This window comes from Semicossyphus pulcher, unplaced genomic scaffold (assembly GCF_022749685.1).
Source record: "Semicossyphus pulcher isolate SPU_LCO1_2020_fin unplaced genomic scaffold, fSemPul1.0.p SCAF_4, whole genome shotgun sequence".
NCBI lineage: Eukaryota > Metazoa > Chordata > Actinopteri > Labriformes > Labridae > Semicossyphus > Semicossyphus pulcher.
Genome location: NW_027211715.1, coordinates 11,985,943 through 11,997,963, shown reverse-complemented (window position 1 = coordinate 11,997,963; position 12,021 = coordinate 11,985,943). Strand labels below are relative to the sequence as shown.

The following is a 12,021-nucleotide window of genomic DNA, read 5'->3' as shown; positions in this document are numbered from 1 at the left end:
AAATAATCTCCATGCAGACAATAAAATTACTTTAATCCTGAAGTTCCGTTTGAGTCCTTTCTGCCATTGGATTCACTTTTCTGCAGGATAGTTTGGCCTCCTCATAAGGAAACACGACAGGCAACATTTGTATGTCAGGAAATAAGAAAAACCTGAAGTCACAGTTTCTTCTCTCACATTTTCAAATAATGTTTTAATTGTGAAACAGTTCAGGCCGCATCAGCAGCAAAACGCACACTTTCTGACATCATTAGAGGAGAACCTCTCTCTGACACCTGACTCTCACTGTTCAGGGATCTGCTTTGAGTATTATGGCTGTGACTAACTGCTGTGTAAGTTACACTGAGTTTAATAAAAAGAAGTCCCTTTAGAATTCCTAGCACATTAATAATTAGTATTTTATGCTAAAAGATTTACAGTTGGACTATATGAATTTACATTGTAAACTTAAACAGCATGCTTTGTAATCCAGTAACAACAAACACAGAGTTCCATAAATTTGTAAGGAGATGACAGCGAAATGACTCCAGAAGAGCAGCCACAAACGTTACTTTGATTCATGGCTGCTTCAGCCTTTAGCTGTCAAAAGAAAGGCTCTTTTCAGGAGGAAGAAAGCTTTCTGATTGAGCGTTGGATTCAGCCTTAATTGAAACCGTATGTGCGGCATGTGGAATTCTGGGTCTTTGGCATGCTCCCAGGAATCCACAGAATGTGAAGGTTTTTTTCTGCCTCTCTCTCTCTCTCTCTCTCTCTCTCTTTCCCTCTTTCTCTCCTCTCTCTCCTTTTTTTCCTACTTGCAGGGGTGTCTTACATCAGCCCAGCGAGCCCTGGTGAAGGCGACTGGTGGACAGAAAGTGAGCGAGCGAGAGAGAGAGTAGGGCTCGGATTGTAACGTCCAGCTGTCTTGACTCTCACTGGAATAATCTAAAACCATCTCAAATGGTCTGAAAGGATCAGACGTCTTAGAAGTAAGTCATCCTTTTCTTTCATACTTTGTCTTCCATTTTCTGAACTGAAAAGTAAGAACTCTCATCTCTGAAGCCTCGGAGAGCACTTTAAAGTTTCCTTGAAGTATCTCGTAGTGGGAGCTTTAGTTGCATATTTGAACTTCATGTACCTTTTGTGTGAGGTTGCTGCTGTTTGCATGGCAGACTGAAAGAGTGGAAGGCAGAGTCAGATTCAAACTCTTCTCTTTTCTGCGGCAGATCCAGCTGCTTCAAACTGAAGCCAGTACATACTGTTTTAATTTTCTCTGTTTGGATGTGATTAAATTTCAATTCTTCATTTAAACCCATTTTTACTTCAGACAGTGACCAGGATTGAACAAAAGACTATAAATGTCTGAAGCTTCTGTTTCTGAATGTCATGAGAGCTCCAGCAGTAGCACATCTCTTCAACCCTAAAAAATATCGCTTATTCTCTTGATGCAGCAGATTCAGCGCCTTCCTTAATAAGTTCAAGACACTTGGTTGTTTTTTTTGTATTAAAGGGATTCTGGCTGTCTAGAGAATTAAGTGTTTACTGCATCATACAATTCCTCTCTTTTGTGCACAGGCTGCAGCTCTTCTATTTACAAGCTACAAAAGAAACTAATATAGAAATGATGTGACTCTTATTTGAAATCCTTCCTCACATGTTTTTGTTTGCTTTATTGTGGCGGGGTCGTTAGGACTGTGTTTTGGACAAGTCAAACAACTGACTCATTTATGGCCGTTTAGATTCTTTCAGAGTTTACTGTGGTCAGCTGATGAAACTTTGAATTCTCAAGTTACAGCTTTGAAAAAGATTTCCGTCCTTCCAGTTCATGTCCTGCTTTTGTGTCACAGTGGTGGTGTGTGTGTTCCTCAGTGTTATGTAGGTGTTATGAAGGTGGTATGTAGGTGTCCTCCTGTGGTATGTGGGTGATAGAAGTCCACACAGAGGCCTCTTTTCTACCTCGTTGGAGTTATTTGGTAACTCGACTCAACGCTCATCTGAAGAGTTCAGAATATGTATGAGCTCACGGCTCGGGCATTTGAACCGGCGTTCGAGGATCAGACTCAGGAGGAGGCCACTGATCAATGGGGTAATTGTTATGGAGAGGTCAAGGTGATCCTGAGGTCGTTCTTTGTGGCTCTGACTGTGTGTGCGATGGGAGTCAGTTGGCAGGTACATCTGTACATAGCTGCTTGTTTTTGTTGAAAGTGGCCTTATTGCAAACAAAACCCAGAGTAGAGGGCATTTTCTGTACTTTGAATCAATTAATAGAGAATGAATCACACATTTTGCATATCATTTAACATGCAAAAACAACAGACATCGTTTGTTTTCATCTTCTCAAATATGACCTTTATGCCTTTTTCCCCCAGTTTCACGCCATTTTATAGTATAAACTTTAAATAAGATTGAATATTAATTAAGTGAGATTATATAAAGGTATGTATCGTACACTGTGTGATAGTTAGCTGCAGATTGGCAGACAATACGTAAAGCAGGATTTCAAGAGGAGATTGAGAAAGAATGTAGCTCCGGATGCCTGAAAGTCTTTTATCATGATTATATGCAGAAATAATTACCTGAAATAGCTTAAACAATGTTAAAACCCTTTTACAGTCCTTTTACTTCTTTTTTTTAAGTGCTTTCCAACTTGATTGTTTAGGGAAGTAAAAAAAAACAGAAAGTAGATGACATGGTGTTCTATCAGAATATTTTCTTCATCTACATTATAGTGCAATGTGCGTCAACCTGTGTTGCTATTTAAAACATATTTCACACATGAAATGTTGGTTAGAAATCCATCGTTGGATGGATGATGCATCACAGGGCAACAATATATTTTTATTTTAGAGAGTGTAACCTAAACGCACTCTACTCTCAGTTCTCCTGTCTGCATCCAAGTGCAGGAGTTTTTTCTCTGTGCAGAGCCAAATTCATTGGAACAAAGAAGTAATGGAAAAGTAGAGGAAAACAAAAAGTGAAGTTTCAAAACTTGACCACAAATGAATTCCAGTAACGCACTGATCCCCACAGATTGATTATTAATTATCGTTATTAGAACAGGGGCGTGGATTTTTCCCTTAGGGTCTTTTTGTTGTGTGCTCTCTGCTGGGTGTGCACATAGGAAAGCATTTTCATAAAAGTGAATGATTTCTTTGTCAAAGCAGAAATGCAGAGTTATTGCTTATGACAGGGAAATATAAGAAGTGCCTGTGGTGGATGTCAGAGGGGGGCCGATATTAAACTTACATTAAGTGCTTTTTATTTGTTGAGACAGTTGGGAAACAGAGGGGGAGAGAATCTTTAAGGGGGGGGGGGGGTTAATCCCTCACCATCGTGTTATTATCTGGCTGTAATTTGATCTTTGATGCACAAGTATGCACACACACATATAAGCAAAAATACACACTATTCAGTTTAATTTAATAAGCTTCATTGGCGTGAAATTTGATATGTGTTGCCAAAGCACGCACTCCAGGGTGGATAGGAGGAGAGAGGGAGAGTCGGTAGAGGAACCACATTAGGAGTGTGTTATCATCGCATCTTTCTGACATGTCATTTCAATTAGCAGCCCCTCCCTCCACAGTTTTTAGTCTGACATCCTCGCATACAGACCCTCATCACAAACCACAGCAAAAGCTGTAATTTCAACCCCATATTCAAAACACTGCACTGGAGGCAGCCGGTGCTTACTTAGCTTAGCTGTAACTCAATGCAGACATTTGATTGGAAGTGTTTTCAAATCAATGCTTCTGGCAGGAGCAAAGTAGCTACGCACTCGCTAGCTGAGGTGCATGCTGTAATTTGGTATAAATAGCTGCGTTTCAGGGAACATCATGCCTTAAATACTGTTGACTTTGTATCCGACACGTGCTTGAACTCCGACCCTGCCCAAACCAGCACCCCACTCATCACCCACCATTTAGGGGGATTGGGTTACTCGTAGCCTAAAGCAGACTGCATTTGTCCCTACTAGCCTAATTCTTAGCTTCAATCACTTGTCTGTCCCTGACTTGAGGTTCTCTTTTACCAAGCCACAAGTGATTCAATTGCATTGACAGGAAATAGGACAAAAATTTAATTTTCCTGGAAAATTATTTGTGATGTTATTATTAGGCTGCTGCTTTGATCCAGACTACAGAGAAGGCTGCTTGGATCCAAATAAATGTAAAAGGTAGATGCACATACATTATCACATTGTTGTTAGTGCCTAAGTCCCGTGTTTGCACATGTGTACCCTGTTTCTCATCCATCTTTTTTTCTTTTTTTTTGCTGTTTGTAAATTGCAGTTTCTTTTTGTTTGTGTGTCTGTTTGTCTGAGACTTGTCATCTGTCTGTCCACCTCGCCGTCCTCTGTAATTACAGGCTGTAGAGAAGATCTGAGGTCAGATTTCCACATGAAAAGAACCTCAGGATGCGCTGCAGGCTGCCTCTTTGTCCAAATGACAGCCTGGCCAATGAAAGAGTTGTCACTGCTGACGTATCGGGCTGTATGGACTTTTTATAGAAATGCTACTATCTCTGTATGCTGTATGTAATGCTCTGTTGTTGCAACTATTTGTACTCCACTACTCCACATTTACCTGACAGTCGGTTACTTGTTACTTTTCAGGTTTTGCATTAAAATCACAATAAGCTGATAAAAAAATACAATTCCTTGTTGAAAGATTAAACCAGCAGTTTTCAACCTCTATAGGTTGTGATTCCTAAAAAAGGAAAAGTCTGGCTTGGGGCAATTTTCATCTCCCAGATGAGACACATTTTCCCTCTTAAATTTACATATGGTTTAATTTCAATAACAAATTCAATCAACAAATGATCACGTTCGAATTATCAATTATTCAGGAAAAGTTAAAATAACAGAAATGTCCCAAATCAACACGAAAATGGATGCAGAACTTTGTTTTTCTTTCCTTCCTCATTTTCCCCTGTCAACCCCTCAGACATATATTATAGACAAAACATCGTGGTTTGAACTACCTTCAGCCTCAGCAGCTACAACAATAAGATACTGCACAACACACATGTAGCTGATTATACTCCAAAACTATCGGATCTGAAGGATTTGTAAGGAAATTTAATGCAACAAAGGAGAGTAAATTCTGTGAAAGTTGGCATGAAAACTTGTTCATATATAACCCCCCCCCCCCAGCAGAACAGAATAGAATATTATATTATCAGCAACAATATCTATTTTATTCACTTAGAGTATATTTGATGGATTATAAGATGTATAAGTTGTTAAGGTCATTATATGGGGTAAAAGAAAACAGGTTGAATTTTTCTGTTGACGTTTAAGAGAGCACTTGAGATCTTGAATGCACAAAAGCTCTGAGCGAAGCAGCGTGCAGGGGATGGACCTCTGCCCTGACAGGGGAAATGGAAAAAAAGAGCTGCTTGGCGTGGGATGCTGTTTTTCCAATCTGACAGTGTGGCTCTAAAGTTCAGGGCCTGGAGATTCAATCAGAATGGATTTCCAGTCAAAGATTTAAGGCCACTCTCCTTACATAACAAACACAGTCTTTGTCATTGCAAAATTTTCACAATCAACAGTTATGAGTCGGCCTACAGCCTCTTCTGCAGTGTCGTACTCTTTCCCTTGTGGCCTCTAAATGTGATGGTAGCCTTTACAAACACCTGCACATTGGCAACAGGTCCATCATGGCACCTTCAGCGAGAAGCTTTAACAGGTGTGGAGTAGAGAGTCATTACAATGAGTGAATACTTGAGGATCCACCTTTAAGCCCCCATGTCAGCACCTGCAGAGTTTAAGCTCTGACGTGGCACTGAAGAGGGCACAGATGAGACTCTCCAGATGGGTTTAAAGCAAAGGAGCCAAACACGTGAAGCAATACACAACAGCTCTTTTCAGCTTTGGTTTCAGGTTACTGTAAAACTATTGCTTACTAGACAGAGTCTTGTTTTCATCCACTCATAGAGCAACACTCATACATCTTCCCTGTATATCATTATACGTGCATGTGTAATATAATATATTCTAAAATTAAGTTGTATACTTGAATAGAAAATTGTTTTCAGTGCAGCTTTCTTTTCAGTCAAGAACATTTAATTAGATGTGTGTGTGTGTGTGTGTGTGTGTGTGTGTGTGCACATGTGTGCGTCTTTCTCAGATTTTACTTCTGTGTGTTTTCATGGTTACACCTGGGTCAGATTGAGAACTGAGATTCAGATTTCATGCATTCCCATAAAAATAAAATATCTGTGATGCTATGTTACAGCCTTCAGGGAGGAACAGGACGACATAATAGAAAGCACATGTGGATGGTTGTGGTGTATAGCAAATGGGCACACTGTATAGCAATCAGGCCGAGTACCATAAGAGCACATAAACACACATGTTCCCTTATATGTAACCTACTGTATATGCAGCTGTAGCTATAAGGCCTACACATGATATCTTGGTTGAAGAAGTTGGCCTAGGTAGTAATATTCATTGTTCATACTGACTTCCTGCTAAGACCTACTTTATCTTTGGCAGCCTACCTACTATGTTTGCCATCATTACCTACTTAACACTGATAACAAATTTTATTTTGTAATTCGGAAGCTTTTTTTGCCTCATTGAACAGCTGTTCAGAACAGAGGCGGGTAAGAAACAATAGGGATAAGATAAATATAATATGCAACCATGGTCCCCACCCAGAACTGAAACAGGGATGTTGTGGTTGTATGGTAACAGATATAGCTTAGCGCTAACTTTCATCCGTGGTTCCTGTGAAGAAATGAAAACAATCATGCGACCTTTACACCCTTACAGCATCCAACACTTCAAATAATATGATTGTAATGTTACATATTGTGAATATTTAGCCAGTAGATTTATTCAAACCTTTATTTCATTTAGAGTTTGGTGTTTTAAGCCATGCTAGCAGTGTGGCAGTTTGGATGACAAAGCTGGTTAGTCTTTCTACCATGGCCAAACTAAAATGTCTTGATATCTAATGACTGGATTGCCATACAATTTAATTTTGTGCACACAGTCATGTTTCCATCATTGTTGAAACTTTTAAACTTTTTAATTTTGCACCATCAGCTCAAAATCTCATCCCGTTAGCATCAGCTGTGCCACAGCTGTGCTAGTTAACAATCATTAGCATGCTAACACACTAAACTAAGACAATAAACAAGGTAAAAATCTACATGTTAGCACTGTTATTATTACCACTGTAGACTCTTCGTCTTGTCAGATTACAAAACTGCACACTGGCTTTCACGCTGTCACAGCTGTGAAGGTGGACTGGAGAATCACTGAAAAATACAATTCAGTGGTTATTATTTACATTCATCAAGTACAAGTTGTAGTTAGATAAAAAGCAAGAAAATCCTTGGTTTTATAATATAAATTTTGGTTTTATAAATGTATCATAAGGTGCTGAAATCTCAAAAGAACTTTGTCATTTCTATACACGGATTCTATATAAAAATGCAGATGCTGTAGTCGCAGGATCTGAGTGTTCTGGTTTCCGTTTGCAGTCAGACTAGTATTGACCAGTCACGTATCAGCTGGCTAGCTGCACCAGAAGCCCCAAAAAGTTGGTGATCGTGTGAACGACTTTACCTCTCTCTGGAACCTCACCAGAGCCAACACAGTTTTCCTATGTTTGCATGCCGAGGCGTTCATTTGTTCTTAAGCCCCTCTGGTTGCTTCTTCTTCTGCAGAGTCTCATTTAAAGCCCTGAGTGTAGATATTGCCGTGCGTGTTTGTGTGTGTGTGTATGACAGACACCGCGGCAGGAAACAGGGCCAGGTTAACCTGTGTGTTGACTTTACAGGCTTTCCCAGGGTGCAGGACCTGGTGGTACACCAATGTTACTCTGTGTGCTGGCCTTGACCCTCCCAGCTGAAAATCTGGTTATTTATACAAACAAGAAGGCCTGGGAAAATAAAATACAACCACCATCCTGTTTGCAATGTGAGGGTTCTGCTGGAGGACATAGCAGTGTGCTCCGACTGAATGCATGAGAGGGTGTCATGTTTCAGGGTGACAAGATGAGAAACTATATGAGGTGTCTGTGTATGAAGTTTAGATATCCTTTAAGTTGCAAGAATTTTTGTATGACCTTTCGTAAATTCATTAGTGAACGTCCACCGACTTTTATTTGTTTCTCTAATTAATAAATGTGAGTACGGTATCTGTGTGTTTCTTGGTTGAGCTCTGTGGAGTCTGTGGGTTCCTGAGGGGAGTATCTGTCCTTCACTACATCCTGAACTGGCCAGGAGGGAGCTGATATTTATGGGGCACTGATGTTTTCCTCCCAGAAGTAGAAATTCAAGTCAATAGTTACAACAATAAACTCAGCTTGCTGCATTTCAACATTGTGTGTTTATAACAACTCGTCTGAATTCAAACAAAGGTCCAGTCAAAGTCTGTCCAGTCTAAACAGTGCTGTGACTGAACACTGTAACTGACATATCTATGAAAATATCAGGACACATACATTAGACTGAGTAGGTAACTGACATGTTTGATATACTGTCTAATGTAAAATGGCGTGCCATAACTCCCGCTGGTCCAGTAGGTACAGTAATCTGCCTCCACGCTCAATAACATTTACCACATATGGTTTTGTTTTTATAAGTGATCCTCTGGGACAAAGTGCTGTAAACGGCTGTCATGGCAAGATTTTTAGACATAAAAAAGTAGGCCTTACTGTTGATTAAATAAGTATTGTAAAATGGCTCAAATAGATTTCAGCAGCTTATTTAGCCTCTTATTTACCCTACATGTATTTTTAAATTGTACACTACATACATCTCAATTTTGTCATGCAATATCCTTCTTTAGTATGTATTTCATTCATATTGGTTTGTTCAGCCATCATTTCCAGTTTGTTAAGGTCCAGAAAACATGGTAAAACCCTGGTACAGCCACAGCAAACTGGCCAGGAACTGGCAAAGACAAAGGCTGTGTTTGAAATTACATATTTCATACTACATACTACATACTACATACTACTGCGTTTGGCGGTAGTATGTATTATGGAGCTGTTCAAATCTATTTTGCAGTATGCTATGCCAGGTGCCAGCTTCCGGTTTCGGAAAGCGGAAGTAAACAATAGCCTACCAAAAGCAAACCGTGCTTCTTTACTTATAGCGCCCCCTTCTGCTCAAATTCTGCTCCTCTCCGCAATTTTAACTGCCGTTGTGACATTCCAGCGCTTTGCATTGTGGGATACAGTATGGGAGGTAGACTGGTTCGATGCACACTGGAGATATTATCTGAATCAGTTAGACATCTGGGTATGTTTGGCATACTGTAAATTTAACTTTTGTTTGCATATGGCATACTACATTTTGGCCAAATCAGTATGTACTGCTAGTATAGTATGTGATTTCAAACAAAGCCAAAGATACACTGGGGTTAACCAGGGACAGGTCAGAGTAATCAAACACAGGTGAAAACAATAAGGGCGGGACACACAATCGCAAAGGTGCGAAAAGGAACAAGGAGGAAGCTATTCCATTATTTACATAATATATTATAATATATAATATAACAACATAATAAAATAAATTAAAAATGATGTATTTATCAGGGTCTTTGGATGCTTATTATAATGTGGCAATGGTAAATTTGCTTGGAGGTACAGTACAGTAGAGGTTACGTCTCTGTCAGTAAGTAACTGGTTTCTTCTCTTTTTCTCATTCTCTGTGTTTCTCCTCTTCTTGTTTTGTTCTGCATAAGTTTGGATCTGCTCTCACAGAACAACCTGTAACACACCTAAAGAATGTTCCCTTGAACCTTTGAAATGTGTCAAACATGCTTCTCTTCTTTAAAGAGTCTTGTTTTGATTGCTTATACACTTTCAGTTCACGTTTATTTTCATTCCTTCTTGGAAAGATTTCAGTGGAGCTGACGTTTGGATAATATTTGGATAAAATGACTGTGTTCGGGTCAGACCTTCATGAAGTTTAACCGCCATGAGTGAGAGACAGGAGATCAGACAGTTTGGATTCATTCATGTCAGGCTGAATGTAAACTTTGCAAACAAGCTACAGAAATGCTAGCTGCTCTGAGAGGCTGTAGACTACTGAGGTAGTCCGATCTCAATTCCAAATCTGCATGCTAGTATGCAGACAATGTCAACATGGTGACTTACAGCGGGAATAATGGACGATCATAAACAACTAAAACAAAGGCCATTGACCAGTGCATCTGCTAGTGTGTCCAAAACATAATATATAAATATACGTTTGTATTTTTTAATATAAATAGAACTTTTAACAATTGCATTAGCTTTGTTTTATGAATAAGACCCTCAAACACATTTTTTGGTTCCACGTAACCCACATTAGACACGACAGGATTCTGCTTTTTTTTGTTTTGCAAATTGTAATGAGTGTTAATTGGGAATACTTTTACAGTGAACGTATTCATGTGTATTCTTTCACTATAATATCCACATGCAGGGAATACAACATTAGTATGGCTACAAGATACTTGTAAGTCATGGACCTCAAACTACATATAATCCTGCATGACTAGTGGGACAGGTATCGTTCGCCTCTGTCCTGTTCTGAGGCCATATATACCATGCCCTGACCCCCCTCCTTTTTTCTTCCAGGGACTCTTCTTTTCCCTGTTTACATTGTTCTGCTTGTATTGGATCATTGGTTAGCAGAGTGGGATTTCAACACTCCTCAAAAAGGAGATGGACCAAGTTTGAGTGGGGGTTGTGATAACGGAAAAGGTCACATTTGACCTCAAACCAGTGAAATCAAACCAAACTCTGGTGTCTGCTGGTCGAATTAATACTTTAAATAGCTATAAAATATAAGGCATTCTGTAAAGAAGGAGATGTTTCCCATAATTTCAGCTCAATTACAGCGTTTCAAAACTTTTTAAAGCATCATATACCAATAGTATATTAGTATACGCTCCTGTATGCTAAATAACAAAGACCCAAAGGTCAAACGTACAGTTTATCCTCTATACATGCAGGTGGGGGAGGCTATGTGTCCTAAATCTCCCGTCTTTTTCCTGCTCCATCTCTCAGGAGCTGTGAGAATAAATTCTGCACTGAAGGGTTTGTGCAGCTGGCTGCGGTGCTGCCTCCAATCCCCCCACCTCTCTTTTACCAGTACTGCTCCTGTTTCTCAGAAAAATCAGATCAGTTTTGCCGTTCAAATTAATTTTACTGAGAAATATTCACTTTTCATACATATTGCACTTACTTGTATTAAATGGAATGAAGTATAGTTAATTATGAGACAACTTATGAACTTTGGTTGGAAAAACTCAAGTTTAATGACAGGAGAAGCATCATAAATTAAAGGCTAAGGGCTCTTCTGAAATGTAGTAAGATGAAATTAAACACTGCAGATGATTTGTCAGTGCTTTCATACGCTCATAACTGTTTTTCCCTTAAAAGTGTCTCTGAAAGTGAAAAGGAAAAAATCCTGGATTGGACACTTTTTGAACCCGTGATAGGACATGAATAAGTTTTTCCTGCTGTTTTCTTGTAAAAAGAGAAAGGAGAGAAGTTTCCAGAACAGTGAACCTTTGCCTGTGTCTCCAGCGCTGCTGACTGATGTTACTGTAACAGAGACCAGTGAGGGAATAACAGCTGTTAGCTTCATACAGATATTCAGAACACATCTGGATCCAGAGGAGGCAAAACAACTGATACAACCCATTTTAATAATCATTGAACTGTTTCCAGCTAGAAAATTTCCATCGTGAAACTTACAACTCTTAAAATAACACTCAGGAGAAGCTTTAAAAGGTTTTTTTCAAAGACTTTCTAATTTCACACCAATTGAGCCCATTACTCACAGTTTACATTAAAGCCACTTTAGCCACCTACCAAAACCTTTTAAAGGCTTAGAAATGGTTTGAAAGATTTTACTAACCAGGCAGTCACAGTCCCAGCACATATCAATGCTGTATTATAATCATAACGAGAGACCCCACACTTACTTGAGAAAGCTAATCCATCACAGTCTTGTAGTTCTGTGCATTACTACAGCTAATGCTTTTAGTCTACTGGATGGATTTGTTTGTGTGCTGGTGTCATACTTGAC

The 12,021-nt window shown here is 39.3% G+C and overlaps 1 protein-coding gene across 1 annotated transcript in view; it reads left to right on the top strand.

Annotated features, from left to right (window-relative positions):
• Positions 1-901: 901 nt before the first annotated feature.
• ddr2a (discoidin domain receptor tyrosine kinase 2a) overlaps positions 902-12,021 on the top strand; it is a 31,172-nt gene continuing 20,052 nt past the window's right edge. The window contains exon 1 of the mRNA XM_069679598.1: positions 902-968. The gene's annotated coding sequence lies outside the window, so the exon portion shown is untranslated. The remainder of the gene's footprint in view (positions 969-12,021) is intronic.